General features: G+C 39.5%; 1 pseudogene; it reads right to left on the reverse strand.

Moving 5' to 3' along the window:
* Positions 1-4351: 4351 nt before the first annotated feature.
* Positions 4352-4959, reverse strand: LOC132014974 (ADP-ribosylation factor-like protein 5A; annotated as a pseudogene).
* Between the last annotated feature and the right edge of the window lie 9918 nt (positions 4960-14877).

A 14877-nucleotide genomic window follows, 5' to 3' on the forward strand; every position in this document is an offset into this window, starting at 1 on the left:
GGCATAGGGCTTGTCAAAGTTAAATTAAAAACCACACACACACACACACACACTTTAGGCATAGGGCTTGTCAAAGTTAAATTAAAAACCACACACACACACACACACTTTAGTAATGCAGTCCAGGTGAAGCAAATGGCCTAGAGGCAGTAAGAGTATTAAAAAAAAAAAAAAATGGGCTTTAAATTTCCCAGTCCCTAAGTTCCCTGAAATAAAAGAATACAGAGACAGAGCCTGGGTCAAACCAATAGAATTCATTTCTGCACTTAATTTGGTGATGAGCTTGAGGGTGTCAGAGGGAATCTTTGTATATTCTCTAAGTCAAGCTAGAATCTAATGTAACCTGTGCAAAAACTATTAAGGTTTCTGGCTTTGAAACTTTCAAACTTCTGACCACAAACCATAATAGTGTTGATTTTGCAGAATACAATCCATATACACTTGGACACATAATACTAAAGAAAGGTTTCATGAAGTACTGCTCACTGTGAGAGAGTATGATTCTGCTTTTGATATCTGACTGCTCACAGCTTCCATAACCCATCATGCCCCCTTTATCTCTTACCTCCACCTGAGCAAGTAAGAAAGTTCCCTCCTTTGGAGCTGAGAGGTGTGAGATTTCAAAACCGTCAAGGCCCAGGCTACTTGTGGGAACGTCTGCCTCATCTCCACACCCTAACCACCATAAAAACCTCCAGCCATTCTTCTTCTGCGACACTCTCAAGTCATTTTGAACTGTTTAACTTTTAACTTTTAACTCTGTGTGGGAGCTTCTCTGCTCTCCCAGAAAGCCTATCATATAAGTAATTATTTTTGCCACTTTCTTGGTGCATGTGTAACATCCTGTCTCCACATGTGAACTAAACTTGAGGGCCATCCCATCTCCAGGGTGACCACAGCATCTACCTAACTATATGTGATGAATTTTCTTATTTTCTATTCATTTTTATGCTATTTCATTTGTAAGAATACTTATCATAGGGGCACCTGAGTGGCTCAATCAGTTAAGTGTCTGCCTTCTACTCAGGTCATGATCCAAGGGTCCTGGGATCAAGCTCAGCCAGGCTCCCTGATCAGTGCGGAGCCTGCTTCTCTCCCTCTCCCCCATTGTGTGTGCTCTCCCTCTCACTCGCTCTCTCTCTCTCAAATAAATAAACAAAATCTTTAAAAAGATAATACTGATTATAACCTTTTACACTGATAGTACAACCCACTAATTGTATTTTATTTAATTACTTTAATTAAATTAAATTTAAAAATATTTAATTATATTTAATGACAATCATTTTAAGGATGCCATATCTAAGCATAGTCAAGACTCCAGCTCTAACTCACTTCTGTGACTCAAGCCATATTATTCATATTATAAAGGTGATATATAGCTGTGCTTCTCAAAAGTTCACAATACACCAATTACCTGATGACCTTATAAAAACGCAGATTTTCAAATAGTAGGACTGGAGTAGGGGCAAAACTTCTGCATGTCTAATGACTGTCCAGCTAGTATCAATATTGCCAGTTCACGGAGCACACTCTGAGTAGCAAGGACAAAGGGGATAACTATGGAGCTGTAGACATTTGCATTGTCATTCCCCCTATTTCTTTGTCCATACATACACACATATCATCTGAATCGTTTGACAGTAAGTTGTAGACACGATGCCCTTTTACCCCTTAAATACTTCAGTGTATAGTTCCTAAAAGTCATGATTATAATCACCATACAATGATCCAATTCAGGAAATTGACATTAAAACAACACTATTATCTAATTTGCATTTCTTATTCAGATTTCAATGGTCCTACTAATGCTCTTTATAGCAAAAGAAACAAATTTATGGTCCAGGATCCAAGCCAGTCCATCCAAGCCAAATGTTGTGTTTATTCCCTGTTAGTCTTTTATCTACAACAGTTCATTGTTCTTCACTTATCATGTCTTTGACATTTTTAAAGAGTGCAGGTACTTTATTTATGGAATAAATTCAACTTTCTCTGATGTAGTTTCATAATTCAAGTTAAACATTTTGTTCGGGACACCACAGAAGATATGTACTTTTGGTTAATCGTTCTTCAGGAGGCACCTGATACCTATTTACTATTACTAGTAAAGATAATTTTGATCACTTGGTTACAAGTATCTTTCAGGTTTCTACACTACAGAGTTTTTGTAATTAGTACCTATCTTATGGGGAAGCATTAGAGATTTCTGTTTCTTATAAAACTTCTATCCTCTCAATTTAATAGCTATTAACAATTCTTGTCTAAACAATTATTATTGTGGTACCAAATGCTATTTTTTTAGGTTTTTATGGGAGTTTTTAATATAAAACAAGAAATTACTAATAGTGATTTTAAAAAGTAAAAGAACATATGAATAAAGCTTAGTAATTTAGAGTTTACTTTTATAAAAGCAAGTTGACAAATACTAAAATGTTATACCTGCATTATGAACATTGTAATATAACACACAACACATCCACTGTTAAACACTGATCTCCCATGCCTGACTTGAATTTAGATATTAAATATATTATATATTACAGAAAGAAACTTTCCAAGTTTTGTCAATGCTTGTGGTATATATATTATGATTCCTCATCAAAATCTGCATTAAATCTAAAAGGCTGGTATTAAAAGTACTTACTTCTTTTCTTCAATATTCTACAACATGCCAGTTTGGAACAGCCTTCAGATTTTCAGGGCATGAAACGTATACAAAGAGAGCACCCCAAAATACGTTTGAACACATTTAGGATAAGTTTGTTTACAATTACAACAGAAATACCTTCAACCTTTGTATCTTTCCATTTTCAGTGAAAAAAAAGTATCCTAAGCAAATAATTTGAGGGCCAAGTTACTTCTCTGTAAAAATGATATATCATGTTGTTCAACTTTTAAACCAAATTCTTAAAAGCATGAAAGTGTGTATTTTATAATCATCAATGCATTCATGTGGTGTTAGGAAGATAAAAGAAAACATATAGAAACAGGGGCGCCTGGGTGGCTCAGTGGGTTAAGCTGCTGCCTTCGGTGCAGGTCATGATCTCAGGGTCCTGGGATTGAGCCCCACATCGGGCTCTCTGATCAGCAAGGAGCCTGTTTCCTCCTCTCTCTCTGCCTGCCTCTCTGCCTGCATGTCATCTCTCTCTGTCAAATAAATAAATAAAATTTTAAAAAAATTCATAAAATAAATAAATAAATAAATAAAACATATAGAAACAAAAATCTCAAACTATCCCGATTACTAAAATGAGAAATTTTCAAATTAAGAAATAACCTTTATTGCTTAGAAAATAAGCTTTATTTTTCATCTCACACTCACTTTAAATGCTTGACATATAATTCCATACCAAGTAAGACTATAGGTAAACTATTTGATTAATATTTATAGGGTGATACTTCTCTGAGCAGACATTTTACACAATAGCTTCCCATTAACATTGGGAAAAAATAAATCACTTGATAATTTTAATCACAATTAATGATTGACTGATTAATGGATTAATAATTTTCTCAGTAATTTAGATGGCATAGATCCAATAAAGGAACCAGTCTGATGATTGCTCACTGTGAAATTCTGTCCACTCATATTAAGCCAAAAATCTAGACACTCCATTCAGCTAGATTACATGCTTTCATGTACATAATTTCATCCACAAAAAATAGGTACACACTGTTGAGCTTTCTCCTTTTCTTTCTTTCTTTCTTGTTTTTTTTTTTTTTTTTTTTTTTTTTTTAAGAGCAGCCCAATGATTGTGGGGGTTGGTTAGTACAATACAGAGAACACAGGGGGAAAGCACAAAATGGCACTTAGCAATGCCAGTACTCATCTCATTATGGTCATTAACTAAGGATATTATTATTTTTTGTATTCTTTGCTTTTCTTTATAACTTAGTCAAAGCCATAAACTTGCATTTGAGGTGTATATACACAAACTTATACAAAATAATTCTCATAATTAACAGTACATTTTAAAGTACTAGAAAGTGAGTATCTGTGCTGATTTGTATTTTGACTTAATGGAACACTAAGAGAATGCACATTCAACTAGGGAGGGTTATACTGGTAATAAGGTTCTTAAAGTGAAAAATCTCTTCTTCTCCCTTTGTACTTACCATAGACTATACAATGTCCTGAGAGGATTCATTATGAGAAAAACAGCAATCACAGCCTCGAAGACCTTGCTTTGGAAGAAACTAATGAGAAAGCAGATTAGAAAGTGAGACTTCATCTTTGTTTTCAAATAAGTGGTCTTAATTTTTTTCTTAAATTTTCTTAAAATTTCTTAATTTTAGAAAAAATTTAAATCAGTTTATTATAAATTTATCTAAACCATTAATTTTTGCAGCTTTCAGGTAAAGTCCAGCACTTTGTTTATACAAAGTCTATGAGGAGAGGTCAGTAGAGATCATCTAATCTTAAATCATGACATCATCCATTCAAGTACTTGGCACAATCCCTCACCAGTAAGAGCACAGCATGCCTGGATATGGCACTGGTGATCTTTAATAGAAGTTAGTTTCAAAGACTGGGAGATTTCTGCTACAGTCATGCATTCTTTAACATCTTGTTTATTAGCAAAAATCAGCGATCCAGCTTTCCATAGGTCCTCGTGGGCTAGTTACAGAAATCTCTAGTTACAGAATAGTTACCTCTTCTCTAGTTACAGAAATCCTTTCTCTGTCTGTACTGTCCACAGCAACTATTACAAACTCTGTGTTAATATAGTAAGTGTTTGAAAGAGATTCTTGGCCACCAATATCCCACATTAGAAAATGTGTATTATTAATCACTATTTCTTCTATGTTACTTCCTGTTGTAGGTGATGTATGTACAAGTTCATTCATAGAAAACTGGTAAAGGATGGTAGTTTTCCCTGCATTATCCAGCCCAGCAATGATAACTCTGTGCTCCTGGTGATTGAAGAGTCTCCATATCCTGGTGAGGAGAATTCCCATTCTTGGGCAGCAGACCCCCTCCAGCCACCCGGGCTGCCTGGCCTCCCCTGAGGCAACTGACACACCAGAGCCTCCGCCCCCGCTAGGGCTGCTGCTCCCATGTTGGCAGCCAGTTCACTTCCTGGGAACCCGAGGGAGGCTGAAGCCCAGGCTGCCCTGCCGGTGCAAGACCCACCCCTGCCACTGAGGCACTCTGCAACTGAGCCTCATGGGCCACCATCTCCGTCCCAGTTCCCCTTGGGCAGGTGCCCCAAAAGCTATTTTTAGTTTCACGTTTCCTCCTGCCTAAACTGATATTTTATTGTAAGGAGCATTTCAAGATGACAATGTAAGAAATCCGAAAACTGTTTGTAATGTCTCACTTTCTCTCACTAATTATACTATTTAATCATTTAGTAACTGCTTGAGAAATGTATACATATAAAATAAGTAAGTCACTACCATCACTATGAAATCAATGTCACATGTAAAAATTTAAATGCCCTGTATGAAATCACAGGGCAAAAGTATTTAAAAACAACTACAACAATAAGAAAGGATCAAACCAAAAAACTAACCAACCAACCAAACAGCAAATGTATGGAGTGATTTTACACTATCAGCCACCTGAGGAAACGTGACACTTTGTTGAAGCAACTAGAGTCTTAGGATCTACAAAACAAGGTCATAATGAGGGGGTTCAAGATTCTGAATCCTTTTATCCAATTATATCCTGCATACAGATTAGCCATCTTTATCTACAGTGGGAAGGTCATTAGATGTGCCCAAAGTAAAACTTTCCTTCTTAACACTAAACTAAGTGAGAATTGATTTTACCAAATGTGTGTAATAATTTGTGAAATGCCCAAACCTTTGTATCATTGACCCTGGAGATTTTCAAAGAATAAAAATCATATCCAGCTCTTTGTTGGGATGAGAAAGAACCTTTGTTGGTTAACTTAAAAGTAAAAATAGCCTCCTGACAGATACCCCAAAATAGACATTGCCAATGGGAATATCACTTAAAAGTTACCAGAATGGACATTCTCTTATCATTACTATTATATGCTTTATTGATTTAAAAACCATCCTCAATGTTTTCTCCAGCAGCTCAAATAAAACAGCCACAAAGCTATAACATCTGTTTGGCAGTATTAGCATAATACATTCAAAAATCAAGTTATCAGAGGCATTTCAGTCTACAGCTGCACTGTTTTTCTTGTTAATGTCCTATGGCCAATGTATTATTTCATCTCTAAAAAGCAAAGCTCAGATTATCTGATTAAGTTTGGCACCAACAAGAATAATGACCTGCATTATCTTAAGACATGAGTGATGTATTTGCACACAGACAGATACCACTACCAATTATGAAGTATTAAGGAAAGCAGTAATAGATAAGAAACTCTATTTTTTTCTGCATATAAAAAGATTTTAGAGATCGGAAATACCAAATTTATGGATAATGACCCCAGATCCCTACTAGCCGAAGGACCAGAAATTAATATTTTGATGTATGTTGGAAGGAACAAAATGATATATTTCAGGAGAAATATATGTATATATGTAATATTTCAATGTTAAAATTCAAACACATCCACATAAACATGCTTAGAAACAGATATCCTCCTTGTGTGAAAGGTAAGCAAGTCTACATATTTCAATGACTACTGAGGGCATTGCTGTAGGATCATAATTTGTTCATGATTACACAGACTTAGCAACAAAAGGTAAAACCATGCTTTCTGTTTTCTGCACAAGAAGGCAAAGGGGGATATGATTCATTTAGAAGAATTTCCTAAAAAATATTTTTAATTTTTAAATATTATATTCCAATATCTGGAAACTAGAAACAATGATTCTGTCCAAAAATGAGAATGATTAAGTATACCATTTTTTAAAAAGAATGAAAAGAACTACAGCACGATATCAAAAGAGGCTGTAAAATCTTTCTTGTCTTTCATTCTTTTAACTTTCCTGTATTTCCTCAATTTCTATAATCACCTGACTACAAATAACATCCATAACTCTTTGATAATCTGGATGATGATTTATTAAGGGGATACAACACAGCAGACAAAACAATGTCAGCATACCTTAATTTCCAGAAAAAGGAAGCTGGCATACTGTCCCATAGATACTGCAGCATACTGCTTTGCTGAAATAGTAAAATATTATAAAGTAACTGTGAATAGGTACAACATTTAAAAATCCACACGGCATTTACATATGAACTATTCATTAAAAAAAACCTGATCATATGCCATTAATATGAAAACTATATTTAAATTATACATGATTATGTTCCATTTACTATGAAAACTATATTAGGAATTAAAGTAAAACTGAGCCTCATGTATTCTGATTGTTTACATTCCAGTAATGTAATTACTGCCAACAATAGCAAAAAAAAAAAAAAAAAGAAAGAAAGAAAAGAAATAAACTGCCCAAAAAGTCTTCATTACTTACTTAGTCATTAACAGAGAAAGAAAAAGCTCTGGCTAACCAGAGTTCAGGAGGGAGAAAAAGATGGGTAATTGCTTTGCTTTCAAAACAGTTATTTTAAATTAATGATCCAATGCCTGGTACTTGTGAGACAGGGAAGCAATTCTCAGCTACAATTGAGAAAAACTTCTCGAATAAGCAATAAGCAAAGAGAAAATGTATAAACATTTTATTCGTAGTAAACGTAAAGGACAAGATATGCAAATCTTAAAATCTGGTAAGAAAAAAGTAAGGTCCGAATGGTAAGTAGTTGGAGGATCTGAAGACAGAATTCACAAACTGCTTAACAAATTAGGTAACGTGTTTCATCATCAGGTATCATCAAGTATGATTCGCAGAAGTGTGGATTTGTAAAATGCTTTTTCTCTTCCCTCATTTCTGTCAACCTGACCTCCATTGAGCTCATTCTCAAAGTCTCCCTGGATTAAATTATATTAAAAACTACTGTATTTAATAACAATTTAAAAAAATCAGTTAAAGCAAATGCAGAAGAACACAAATAAGTAAATTTTAACATTACCTACAACAAGACTAGTTTGAAAATTACCTAAAAATTTAATTAAGTAGGGGTGCCTGGGTGGCTCAGTGGGTTAAAGCCTCTGCCTTCTCCTCAGGTCATGATCCCAGGGTCCTGGGATCGAGTCCCACATCCGGCTCTCTGCTCAGCAGGGAGCCTGCTTCCTCCTCTCTCTCTGCCTGCTTCTCTGCCTACTTATGATCTCTGTCTGTCAAATAAATAAATAAAATCTTTAAAATTTTTTTAATTTAATTAAGTAAATTCTACTCTTATCACACAATTAAATATTAATTTCATATTTAAAATTATGTTCAAAATAAACAACTCTGCAGTTTTAGAAAGTAAGGATATGTGTGTGTGAATTATGTTACTAAAAGGAAATAAAATTATAGAGGAAGAAATATTGAAAAAAGAATAAAATACATCAAAACATTTACTGACATTTTCTTTGGATAGATGACCATGAATTTTTATTTTCTGTTATTCTTATGTTTTCCAGGATTTGTACAATCATATAACAATGTTGGAAATAATAAAGGAAGGTGAACCACCATACTGTTTTTTGTGGCAGAACAGAATCAGCAATAGTATCTCAGAAACTTCTAGGATTATGAGAATAAAACAGCAAAAGACAAAAAAAAAATTTAAAAAAACACATTTTTTCAATGACTTTTTTGACTCTTAAGGTATTTACATAGATTTAGGCTTATTTACCCCTTGACAATAATTTCACTCATTTTATAAGGCTGTACCACACCCACTTTATAGATAAGGACCTTTAGATAACAAAATAATGTGCATAATGTTTTATAGCAGAGTCCAAATAAGAACTCAATTTTCTTGCTTTTGTTCTTTTATTACCAAACCAATCAAGATTTCTGATGACGTTAGGAATGATAAATTAGTTACTATTTGTATTTCAAACCAGATGTAGGTTTGGCTTTACAATTTAATCAGTCACAAACATTAAGTAACTCCTGTCTCATATTCTGAACTAAGTTTCTTGTCTATAAACCCATCCTTTTCCTCTAGCCTGTATGTTCAGATTTTATACCATGGATCTTTGCAACTACTCCAACTAGGGTATATTTATAACACCAAAAATCTGTCTATAGTTTGAAATTTCTCATTGATCACAATGAGGAGTCAAAATTTAAAAAAAAAAAAAAAGAACAAAAAATATTAAGGTTAGTAGCCCAGAAATCACTCCAATTTTTGTTAACTTTTTTTTCCTCTCTCTTTTTCTCTCTCACTCACTCACAGTCAGAAGACGCCAGTTTTCCTTGGCCATTCTTAGCTTATGATAACATATGGAAAGACGTTTCCAATTCAAAAAGGTATTCCTACAGAGTTAGAACCCTGTAGTAGCGATGATCATTGCACAGAATCTTCCAGGCATGACCCCACAACACAAGCGGCCATCGACAAGGCTACTATCAAGCAGTGATTTGCTCGAGGGTAGATATTTTTTTTTTTTTTTTTTTTTTTTTTAACACATAGTCTCTTCTCACATTTCTGTCCTCCTCACCTCATTCGAGTTCATTCTCCAAAAAGTCCCCCTGGATTAAATTTTTCAAACGGCTGTATCTCATTCAGCCCAGTTACATGGGGGGATAACACGAAGAGGCTCCGTACGTGTGAAGTTCCCAGATGCCGGCTTTCCCAAGACGAAGCTTGTCCAACTGCATTTCAAAACCAAGGAGACGACCAATTTGTAACGTGACCAAAATTCTCTAGGAACAAGCCGCTTGTATGTATCTAACAATCAGGGTCTTACAAACTTACAAAGCTCCTGTTCCTGTGTCAGCCACACGCCTCCTCCAGCCCACAACCTGGAACAACTTTGCTCCTGCGTCTGTATTCGCCAAAGAGGGAAGACGACTCCCACCTCAGGGGCCCGCCGCACCCTCTGTCCAGGGCGAGGGGCAGAAGCGCCGGAAGTGCGGGCGCTCCCTGCGGGCAGGCGGGACAGTCGGCGCTGCGCAGCCGCAGGAGGCGCCGCGCGGCGCTGCGCGAGGACCGGTTTCATGCCGCCACCAGGGGGAGCGGAAGGAGTCCCAGCAGGTGGGACCCGAGGGACACCGCGACCCGAGTTGCGCAGATCCGTTTGGAGCCCGCATGAGCCATGCGGGCGTGAAGATGGTGCCTCTGAGCAGAAGCACCAGTTCTCTAGTTTGAAGGGCAAACATCCCCAGTCCTGCAGGTTCCTGCAGGAGACGACCACAGCCTGCTCACCCCCAGCCACCTGGACACCTCTGAGAATGATGACGAACAGTTCCATTCCCTGCCAGACATTCTGAAGGAAGCCAGTGATGAGGGGAAGATGGAGAGAACGAGGACCGAGTCCCCATCAGACTGAAGGGGAAGAATGACCCTGCCCTCCGTGACTCTTGCCATGGTGGAGAGGTGGCAGCAGTTGGCAAAGCTTCGCCTTACTCCAAAACTGTTCCACAAAGTTTTGGAGAAGTTCTGAGTACCCAAAGAGACCAGAAAGGCCAGCAAATTCTAGCACCGACAATGCTATTATGTCCCATGCTCTGATCACCTTCTACCTCAGAGACCTTTCCGCTGCATTCCAGAGGCTGCTGTTTTGAAAGACCCCAAGGGATAGCAGCAGAACGCTGCAGGTGTCCAGCATGCCCTGGGGGGAAGCTCCAGCTGGAGAGCAAGGGCTTACCAGAGCTCAGTCATACAGCTGGTGGCCTGCATGGCAAAGGTAACAGTAGCAACAGCTGTCTTCCAGCATATCAGCAGCTTGATGCTCTACTATCTGACCTTCCGCAGGTTGTGCCACATGCTGCTCAAGAGGACAGTGGTCCTACAGAGCACAGGTTAAAAAGACACTATAAGTGCTGGACTACTGGTTCTCATCAGGGTCTGCTGACACAAGGACACTGTCCTGAGTTTGGTCCTCAATGAAATGTACATCACCTAAGTTCTCTCCCTTAAGTCCTGCCTCTCATCAGCTTCATGTAGCAGACCCTGATGAAGCTGCTCATCCTGGACACTGTGTCATCGACCAGCAAGCCTGCTGCTACATCTGCCAGCTCACCATCCATCTGAGGACCCCACTCACCAAGTACCACAGGCAGGGGTGGAAGCCGAGGGACCAAGAGATCCACCTGGAGATCGCTGAAAATTAGTGGCTAGACAACTTTAACTCCCCAGAAGTAAAACCAAAGGAGGTGGAGGACAGCAGGCAATTCAAAGAACTCTTTGACCTGGAAAGGGGCAAGGAGGATAATCCCAGGACTTCCCAGAATAACAGGGACAGCTGGGTCTGTGATGGCTCAGCAGGGGTGGGGGCGGGGGGGGGGGGGGGGGGGGGTGGTGGCAGGAAGAAGTAGGAGGAGGAAGGCAGCAGGAGGGAAAAGTCAGCTACTCAGGGGATGGAGGCCCAGAGACAAAGGAGGGTTGGACCCCTGGTGAGCAATAATGGCTTGCCCGAGGGCCTGAAGACAGGTAGAGGGGTGTAGTTCTGTCTGAGGACAGAAAGCTGCCTACCTGGAGGCCTGTAAGGGCTGCTGTGTAGTGTTTCCACCTTGAGATCAGCCAGGCATGTAGCTTCCTGGCCTGCACTGAGCCCAGAGGCCCTGAGTCAACACCCATGAAGTAGAGGAAGGACAGTTGGATGGTGGACAGAGCTTTATTTTTATAGCATGAAAGACCAGAAAGTAGGAAGAGGTTTGGCCATCCCTGGAACAACTGCCTTGGGGTGGAAACTATAACCATGGAGCCTGCCTATCGCTGCCTCCCATGGTGGTGGGTTAAATACATCAACCTTATTAGGGAAGCTGGCCCACAGTGGGGATCTACCCTGCCCCCTGCCTGAGGTCAGGATCCTGAAAACCTCGGGAAGAGCAGCACCCCTTCCAGAAGGAGACAGTAGACATAGCCAAACACAGATTGGTGCCTCCTCCTGTCTTTCTACCTCCTCTGTTTTTGGTTTTCTGCCACAGATGCAGAGCCCTGGGAGTGGGCCCAAGTTTGGATCCCCGGGGCCATCTGCACCAGGCTCCTAAAGTGAACCCCCCAAAATCTCTGGAAACTTGTTCCTTTCCTCTTAACTTACATGTTTTCTTTTTGAAATATTCTTTTTGCATCCAAAACCAAAAGGAGGGAAAGGGCTTTTGCATCTGCGTGGCCAGCACTGAACAGGTTCAGAGATCTAAGTTGCCCACCCACCAGCTTAGTAAAGGGTAGGAGGGGTCTGTTGTACCTGGTCCCTTTCTCCTTCTTGAGGGAGGTTCCACCAGTAGGGAGTACCTCCCCCATAAAAGGAAGTGGCCATTGCTGGGAATGGGACTGCCCCCTCATGGTGAGCTCCTCACGGGTACCTGTGGTATTGGTGGCTTCAGTGACAAAGCCACTGGGAAGCTGGCCATGTGGAAGATGTGACTCAGGAGCTTGGCCACCTGTGGAGAGATGGGCCTGGGTGTGGGTCTGCCCAACTGCTAGCACAAAGCCAAAAAGCAGCTCAGTCTGCCCCTTCCATTGTCTGAAGACCACTGCCTCCAGCTCACACTCACTGGGCCCCAGTGTGCAGTCCTGAGTGCAGGCCCGAGCTTCAGCCCCATGGTGGTCAGGAACTATTCCTTCATTACTTCCCAAGGGTAAGGGCTCCCCCTGGATCCCCTGTTCTCTGAAGACCTTGTCAGGGCAAGGGGTTAGGGCCTAAAGGAATAGTGCCTGGTCACTCTGCTGGATCCCCTCAGTCCAGCAAGGGCTGAGCATCCTTGCGTTGCTCAAGGCTTTCCAGAGAGAGCAGAGCCATGAAGTTCTGATCGTGCAGCTTACAGGAAAAATTTTCAAATGAAAGAAAAATCTTTGTGCTGGGCATTTGTCAATCTTGAAGGCAAAAGGGGTATGGGGGCTGGGGTGAGCATACAAACTGTCCCTCCCTCTCTCCGTGTAGTTTTTAAGGAGGGGAAATTTCAGGTGCGGAGAGGCACTGAGGAATTGTGCTGCCCCATCTATCCCCTCCTTTCCAGGGAGAGATCAGCACCATCTTGGGCAGGTATCCCGGATCTCCCCTAGGGGCATGTGTCCCAGCCCACATACAAGTGCATATTGTCCACAGCCAAACAGGCCCCAACAAACTGTAGGCATCATCTGCTGCCTACTTGCTGACATCCTTGGAGGGTGTGGCCTCCTTTCCATCCAGGCAGACTCTCTCAGTGGCTCCTGGGTCAGGGCCCCAGGGGTGGGAAGGTTGTTACTAAGACTCTGGCTGACTCTTTCCTTTGCTCGCACCCATCTGCCTACATTGGCTTGCCCTACTTCTTTAGAGATGTTGAATGATGACTAAAAGGGATTTTTCTCCTATGGACACCCTCCTTAAGACCTTTGAGTCGGGGACAAGGTCTCCTTCTACCCCATAGAAGATCCAAAGCATAGAGAGTGCTGCCAACTCCAAAAATACATAAAAACAAGACAAATCTAATTTATATCTTTGTCAATCTCTAGATTAGTGAATATTTGCCTTTAGGCATATTGATTAGCTAAGAGTTTCTTAGCACTCTTGGTTTTATTTTTACTCCTAACATCAATGTCAAGTATTTGTCTTTGGCATGTACTTTTTTTAAAAATGAAGAATTATTTTTTTTAAGATTTTTTAAAAAATTTATTTATTTGAGAGAATGAGTGAGAGAGAGAAAGCATGAGAGGGGAGATGGTCAGAGGGACAAGAAGACTCCCCATGGAGCTGGGAGCCCGATGCGGGACTCAATCCCAGGACTCCGGGATCATGACCTGAGCTGAAGGCAGTCACTCAACCAACTGAACCATCCAGGTGCACCCAAAATGAAGAATTTTTAAATTTCTTTTGCTTTAAAATCACAACCTAAAATTACAGCCATAAAATAAAGCATATAGAGCAAAGCAGCTATGTGGCATTTCAGTTGCTGGACAGGGAGGTAGGTTTACTCACTAGCTAAAATGTGCTTGTCACAAATAATTGGGGGAAAGGTTAAATCTGCAAGTGTGCCAAGGTAGAATAATTAGTCTACTATAACCAGTGAGATTGTTATTTTTATATCTTTTCACTGGATAATTAATTGGTTATAGACTAAATATATTTCTGAGTACACTGTCTTCTTTTTGAGTCTTGGCCTGTGTTTGTGCATAGACATCCTTTCACAACTAGTATTCTAAATCAGAGTCTCAGTGTTCTTATCCAGTTAATCACAAATGTCCAGCTTCCATGAGAAAGCACTTTACCTTTCTTTAGACAGCTTTTATTTCAAACAAGGCCTTATTTATTTAAATGTAGAATGTTCAGGATTAAGTGATTTTGATAAAATTTCATTCTAGACTAAAAAAAACTTACTGTAATATAATTATTTGCATCAATAATTTTTAATCTTACTCTACTGCACTAGTCAAAACACAATGTTTCTTTTTCTTCAAAAAACATCTCAAAAGCAATTACCTACAAAATTTGCCCTTAATAATTTGAATGGAACTTTAAAAAGTAAATATGGAATCTTTACCCAAATTATCTCTTAAAAAAGGAATGAGAGGAAGAGAAATCTAATATATCAGACGAATCTAGCCTCTTATGCGCACATTCTTTTTTTGAGCTTTTAATAAAACTTCAACAATACACCCAGTGAGATAGTTACTATAAGTCATACTTTACAAGTTAGTAAATGAGAAGAGAGCTTAAGTAATTTGTCAATACTCTATCTGTTTGCCTTCTACCAACTTGCATTTTCTTTTGACCATAGATTTTACTTTTTGAGATGAACCTGGCTTCAAATCCTGCTGCTCTGTTTAAACATTCATTACAAAAGCAACATATGACTAGGAAAAATCACCAGATGCAATCCTTTTAGTTTGTCAATGAAGCGGGGAGGGGAGTCAGGGTGGCTCAGTCCCTTAAGCGCCTGGCTCTTGGTTCTTGACATGAGATTGAG

This window comes from Mustela nigripes, chromosome 4, assembly GCF_022355385.1.
Source record: "Mustela nigripes isolate SB6536 chromosome 4, MUSNIG.SB6536, whole genome shotgun sequence".
NCBI classification, from domain to species: Eukaryota; Metazoa; Chordata; class Mammalia; order Carnivora; family Mustelidae; genus Mustela; species Mustela nigripes.